We start from the raw sequence: 7,938 nt of genomic DNA on the forward strand, positions 1-7,938 counted from the left end.
GCTCTGTTGTCTCGCAACATCATAACATTTGGCACTGTGCAAATTCCTCTTGGCCTTCTTCCTATCAATAAGCTTTGGAATGCACTTTATTATGGATTAGATGATAATTAAACATAACTACCATGATTCTAGCAGGTACTTATGAAAATATAAATTACTTTCAATCAATATGTCAATTAAAGCACCTGGTTTCAGCTGCATAAATACCTTGCTAGACTACATGGTACATATATCCATGTGATGTGATACCTGGTATTGGGTGTTCATTGAATTACCTGTTGAACACCATAAGTTGCCACTTGTATTGAAAACCATGAAATACAGCCAATATTGTCAGGTTCTACTGATATTTTCTCTCTTTCAAGCATTTGTAGTAATGCTTTGATAGGGTAATTAAACTTGCACTAGAGGATGTGGGTATATCAAAGGCACCGCCACAAGTTTATATAGTGTAGAACACGGCAGAAGTAGTTAAAGCCATCATCTAACTGCCAATTCTGGTAGTTAGATGACAAAGCCTTTCATACACCCACACTTTGTAGTACAAACCAGATAAACTACAGCTGTTTCGTGTTACTGGGTATATACTTCGATGTTAGTTGATTTAGAAGTGTCCGCTTTGCCTCGGCTTCTAAATCAACTATCATCATGCATATCCAGTAAACTTCAACATCTGTAGTTTATCAATAACGTAGAATTTATCTACATCCATATGCGTTCGATGGTGTGATTCTAATAAAAGCAACCATAATAATCTTAATTACAATAATTAAAACACCTTGTTAGATGTTTAAACAAAAGCAGCTTTTTCAGTAATGTTCTTTAAATGTGCTAAAGAATCATGTATGAAACGAGACAAATACGATTTCCTCGAATCATCAACTCTGATTTGATCCCAGAACCAAATATTTTTAGAGTATTCCTAAATTTTATGTAACAGTTCATTAAGAAAACTTGATACAATTTTCCAGATGCTCACTTACATGTAAAAATGCTCACATATCGACGCATTGTTTTTCTTTGGGAGAACTACAAAGCCAACAATTTTGTCACTATACCCGTGGATTGCTGAATCATACGTCACGCCAAACATTACCAGTTTCTCATTTTGTTTTATGTACAGCTTTTGTCCAAAATGTTTAGAAATATATTGTAAAATATTTTTTAGACTTTTAGTACCACTTTTTCGAATACTATAGTAAACTGGCTTGACACGACGAAGTGCTTCCCCAGCTCATTGTGCACATGAAAATCCTTTAGATGCTAGCAAACCAGTCATCACTTTTCTGCCACATAATTGGCCTACCTATAAAAAATTTTCGTGCTCTTACCCATTGCTCATTCTATAACAGTTTTGAAAACTACACAGTATATAGTAATACATACTGTAGATATGCTTGTAGCTACAACTCTATTAAGCTCATAATCACTCATTGGTGATGTCCTCTGGATGCCATTTATTGAGCAGTATCTCCTTACACTTCTTGCACTGATTCCTCTCATGCTAGGGTAGGAAAGCTGTAGCTCTTGACTTACTCAATCATACATTTTCTTCTCGTCAACAACTTTTTTATACATATCCTCCTTGAAACTTCGAATTTCCCATACAGCAGCTATTTTTATACCAAAGTGTGTGCAACATGGGTGCATGAATAAAAGCATGCGCACTTGCAATAACGTGCAGCTCACACTAAAACAGCAGTTACTCTATAGATTTCTCTGTTACTGTGATCTGGAGTTTTATTTGAACATTTTCATTGATTTGCAGTCTATCCATAACTAGCTCATGGCCTCTATGTCCCTTGAAGGTGGTGACATCGTAACTCAGATGAGAACCTCCAGCAACATGACACTAGAGCTAGTTGGAAGTGGTCACAAACCAATAGAACTATATCTGTCCGAAGTTAATCAAAATGTGACTGCAAAAGTTTGTTGGTAAGGAATATTTAGTATTTCCATGTACCATGATTACATCGCTGCTACATGAGATGCCTTTGAGTATATATAGGTTGTGCCTGAACTGCCAAACTATTTATCAGTTTAAGCTCTGAGCTATTAAACTAGTTTATCTATCAGTTTTGTCTGTTCTTAATAAATTGCAATGTTGAGAATAATTAGATTCATTAGGCTAAGGAAAGTGTTTAAAGTGTACTTTACTTTGTAGTGGTTTCCCACATGGCTATGCTAGCACTTTAATTTTGCAATCTTTGCTTGTATTTTATTTTTATAGTTAGAGCCCAAAACAGTTAGTTTAAGACATGCTTCTACTTGTGTTAGCACTGTGGTCAATTACCCAAAGGGTAGTTTAACATCTCCCATTATTCACTTGAGATATATCTTACTGCTTTTAACTGCTGCTTCCCAGAGTCCCCCAAAACAAAGACAATGCTCAGAAAAGAATCTTTACTTAATGTTACTTGAAGAGCAAAAGTCTGACATGATTCCTTTACTCTGTTATTTCTAGAGAAATTTATGTAGTTCCTTGATCTCACAATTGGCCACAAGAAAATTAGTGTCATTGTCACTGCAAATGAGAGTGGGATATCCTCGTCTTGCAATAAAATGCCTGAAAGTAGCTGTGAATGCTTCACTAGTGAGATCAGAGACAGCTTCCAAGTGGACAGCTTTTATTGAGAGAGAAACTCAAATATGCATAGGTATGCCTTGACAATGCCAGGCTTACGTACCATACCATTCTAAATCCTATTATTTATCAATATTTTTATGGGTTAAACAATTGAATTTATCTTCAAGTGGAATCGACAGTTTTATATTAATTTTTTTGGAAATAAATGTTAATCATAATTTTTATTGGATAAATTCTCATTGTGATCTTAAACTACATGTGTGTATTTCCATTCTTGCCTGATAGGTCTGCTTCTGTCATTATAGAAATGAAAGTGTAACAGCTAATTACAATGTATCCAATGAAAATAATTATTTAATTTTAGAAAATACATTGAACAAGCCAACAACCTAGATAGTCATCAATAAGATTTATATTAGGCATGAACTTCAAGGTAAATATAACAGTCATACTTATATAACATCACTCCATTTCTTACAGAACACGCTCAATGTAGTATGAAGATTTAGCTGGCAATGATGGAAACTTGAGAACTTAACTCACAGACATCACTTTTTTCCTGTCGAAGTTCTCTCTAACTATTATATACACATTACTCAAAGTCACTTTTGAACTTGTTTCTTTAAGGATCTTATCATGATATGTCACCGCAAATCTTACTTGAACGTACTAACATACTAAAATCATTATTTTAACCCTTTAATACCGGATATTAATTATTGTGGTTGACACCCCCGTAAAAAATTGATTTTGTGTTAGAAATGAAATATGACTAGTACCACTTTAGGAAGCTATAATTCTGAGAGGTATTATAGGTATTGACTTCAAACTTAGTATTGTTAATATTGGGATGTTTATCCATTTCACTGTTGACCTTCTAGAAAAAAACAAGGAAAAGCATGCAAGCTAAATGTAAAAAACAGTATTTTAGACAATAAAAACTACATTGCACACAAAAACAATACACCAATGTCTTATAGAAATCTTATTATCCAAAAGTTTCAGCTTTGATAAAGTTTTGTTTGAATAGATAGAAAGCTGCTAACAGAAAAATATTGAGTAGTCACAAGAACTTGATCGCTGCTGTTGCTGCTATGCAGTTGTTAGGCAAATTTTGACCACACCTTTTCATTCAAAAAATGGTGCAGCAGAGTGGTGGTGCTTCAGCGAAGTGTATTTGGACAAGACCTCATTCATTTTGAGAAGAAATTGTCTGAACTGTTTTTAAAGATGTTTATCTTGTTGTAATATAATTTTTATAACAAAAAAATAATTTTAAAAAGGCAAGCGTTACCAGTAAAATTAATTGTTGTAATTTCGACTTTTTGCAGCCAGGCAAAGCAACTGTAGAGTATCCTACCTCTTCCACTAATCCTAGAGAGTTGCCACTAAAGGCCATTAGCAGTTAAGTATAACAGCAAAGGACTTACGAGCTACAATACTGCCGCAACTCTATCATTTTGCTTGTTGCTAGGATGCTGCTAAGTAAATTTAGCCACAACCACTACTCTTATTCAATGGAGTTGCCTGGAAAGAATAGCTCTGTACATTGTCACGTCATCTAGAGAAGGAAGTCAGGCCACTAAATGTAAAGAGTAAGTTAGTGATGTAGTAGTCAGTGAAAGAAAAGTCAGTTTATGCCATCAGTTGCAAGAATACTATTTTAATAAACAAGTATCACTATTCAGTTTTGAAATATCTATCCATTCATCAACATCATCCTCAAATCCTAGATCATCTTCAGAGTCTGAACAGAAAACTTCATTAGAGTCATCATCCATGACTAGATCTAATGCTTCTTCAGCATTGTATAATTTAGCCATTTTATCAGCAATTAGGAGTCAAAGAAACACTTAAACAAACAATTAATAGCTCTTTTGACAGAAGCAAAAATAAGCGCTTGTTGCTATGTAATCGCTGTACGTAAAAATACATATTTCGTCATTGAAGAATTATTAATCTTTTATGTAAAAATACTTATTTAGTAATTAAAGGGTTAACAGAACTCAAGATCATACCAGAAATTGAAACTAGAACTGAAAAGGTCATCAAAGATCAAAATAAACATCTTAATGAGATCTTACTAAAGATCTTATGTAAAATTTAGTTACTGGGCATCCACTTCACTAATGGCTGACAGGACAACCCTTCTCTATTTCTTTTATAAAACTTAGGCTTACCACACTCATTTGTGATTCTACTTGTCGTGATTTGTTCTTGACCAGTCACTAGTCTAGTCAGTCTCAATATTTAGAGCAATTTAATCTGTTTTTCTTTCCCCCATAGCTGTGCCATGTGGTGGGACTATCTGTTAACAGTGCTGTCTTTCTTTGGAAGCTGGATTTACATTGTTGCCTTGCCGGTTTAGTAGTAGTAGTTCATTAAAACCGGCGATGAAATCCAGTAAGCCCCTGCTCAAAGTTTTGTTGTCTCTGCTTATTCTCAATATGTTGTGAAGGTGAATGTCAAACGTTGGTCCACCATGGGTGTTGCGGCATGTTTAAGCATGCTCACACGAAAGCTGAATCTCTTCCATTTTGGTCATGTCTTTATGTTGAACGGGGCTTTTACCACTTTCCTACTTTCTTACTTCTTTCCTACTTTCGCTAGTATTACCTTTTGCTAAATCAGGGTCCCCTTAACCCTTAGAAGACAGAGGTCACAAATTTATGCCATGCCATGGAGACAGCTGTCATATACTTGTGACACAATTGTCTTAAAAATGTGACAGCTGTCTCCATGATTCAAAATGTATTGTCAAAAATATGTGACATCTGTCTTCTAAGGGTTGCAAACACTAAATTTTAAGAGCACAATTAATACTCACTCTAAGGTAATTCCATTTTCTCAGTTTTTGTACTTTCTAACATTAATTCATTGATTTTTTCGCAGCCATCTAGCCTAAATAGTGGCAAATTAGAGGATTTGTTCCTTCACTTTCCAATTACTTATATTTTTTTGTATTGAAACCTTAAATACATGACTCATAAGTGTATGAATAGTTCATCACTCCGACAGCCATGCTAAACAGAGTAATGCATGTTAAAGAAAGTTTTATCTTTTTGTTGCTCATTGATTGTTAGTTCATTATATTCTACTGTTTTTTCGATATGTTAACTACAGTTGCTGCTCCAAGTCCTGTTTTTACTAGTGTGTTGCTACTTTTTAAATACTTGTCTAAAATTAACTGGTGGCAATTGGACAAGGTCACCTACAAATAGTTCAATTAATAATGATAAACGATAATTAGTAAAAAATAGTAATTCATAAAAATAGTACAAAGATTTCAAACCCTACTTTGCAGAAAATTATAATAGGCAGAAATAGAATTTTAATAATAATTATGCCTTTGTACCTATTGATTGCTCTACTACATTTCTATGATGGAAATTAATTATCTTGTTAAATATAAATTAAACTCAGTTTTCAGCTAGTATTGATTGAATAAATTACTGTCATGAGAATTAAAACATCTAAATTATAGATAATTATTGGCTATTGCATTCTTTAATGTTTGTGATTCAGTACAATATCTAAAAATTAAAATATTAATGTATAAGAATTGTAATTGGACTTGCCACAGTTGTGTAGGCTGGAACAAAGCATTTTGGTTATCATTCTTTAATTAAATTTTGTCATTTTAAAGGATACATTACTCCTTCATAAAATTCTGCAAAGTAGGGTTTGAAATCTTTGTACTATTGTTATGAATTAGTATTTTTTATTAATTAACATTTATCATTAATTGAACTGTTATTATTATGGTTGAACTTAACCCCCTCGTTTCTTTTATTTTTTGACAACCCTACTTTTTTTATTTAATAGAAATTTTTTATTTACCTGTTTCCATACTTTTTATAAAATTTTATTAATTAATAATCCTTTTTATTAATAATTATAAAATTATTAATAATTAATTTATAAATTTATTTAATTTTTTTTGAATTTTTGAATCATTAATTATGGCCTAGCTCATAATTTTCATCATTATTAATTAATTTATAATCCTTATTAATAATTACAATTTTTGCCTTAGTTATCAGTTCATTGCTGGAAGAAAAGAATTTTAAAATAAAAACTATAAGAAGACCTATCGCATTATAAAAACATTTATCATACAATTAATTTTTATTATTTTTTTTGAATTTTTGAATCATTAATTATATTCATAGCCTAGGTAATAATTATTCATCATTATTGACCATTACTAAGATCTATTTCCTGTTCTGAAACTTTTAAGTTTACATTCTGATTCAATTTCAGTTGCCGTTTTGCTCTCAAGTTAACTACTACAACTTTCTTTTTTTTAAGAAGCACTGAAGTCAGTTCAGTTACAAATTAAATTAGCTATCAATATATTTTCTTTTTTGGTAGCATACTTTATAATGGATGATGCTGGTGATGAGCACATAGTTCATCCTCCTCTGCCACCGCCAGTTGCTGGAGATGGAAGGCCTCCACCACCACCACCACCTCCAGCACTCCCGATCCCAGTCTAAAGAGCTGGAGGCCCGCCGGTGCTCGCTCCTGGAGTCGCACTGGTGCTCCCTCCTGGAGGAGCACCGGTGCTCCCTCCTGGAGGTGCACCGGTGCTCCCTCCCGGAGGAGCACCGGTGCTCCCTCCTGGAGAAGCACCGGTGCTCCCTCATGGAGGAGCCCCTCCTGCCCCAGGACTGCCTTTGCTTTAACAGCAAAGGCTGCAGATAATAGCCCAGCTGAGGGTTGTGAATAGACAGATTGTAAGTCTTTACTATGATGTACGTAATATTATCTTTATATTCCGTAATAGTATGCCAATCTACCAAGGAGAACTGGCAGGGACAGGGGCCGCAGGCCTAGGCCCAGAGGGGCCGTAACAAAAAACTATAACTTCTATTAACTATGTACTTCATTATAATAATAGATGTTAAAAAATAATCAAACTGTGAATTAAAACTACATCAGCGTTAAGTGAGGATGAAAATACATTAGTAATGCCAAGTGTTTGACAAGACATAAATGCTTATTCCCTTTAGTTTCTTTCAATATTTCTAGAAAAATATTCACACTATCGTAATGCATGATTTTAAAAAATTAAATCTTACCTAATAATCATTATTATGGACATACTGATAACGTACATGAACATGCACAGTGCTGTCATTCATAATCTACAATAATAAATACGAAATTTATAAATCCAATCTATAATTTTTAATACTAACTATACATACAAGGCTATAATAATGTTACAACTAATGCTAACGTTATAATGCACATTCCAGCAAATTATTGCTTAATCATCAAATCCTTTCCAGCTGTATTTACCTGTGAAGCATATAACATATCAAAAGCAAGCAATGCAAACACAC

This window comes from Amphimedon queenslandica, unplaced genomic scaffold (genome assembly GCF_000090795.2).
Source record: "Amphimedon queenslandica unplaced genomic scaffold, v1.1 AMPQUscaffold_13497, whole genome shotgun sequence".
Taxonomy (NCBI): domain Eukaryota; kingdom Metazoa; phylum Porifera; class Demospongiae; order Haplosclerida; family Niphatidae; genus Amphimedon; species Amphimedon queenslandica.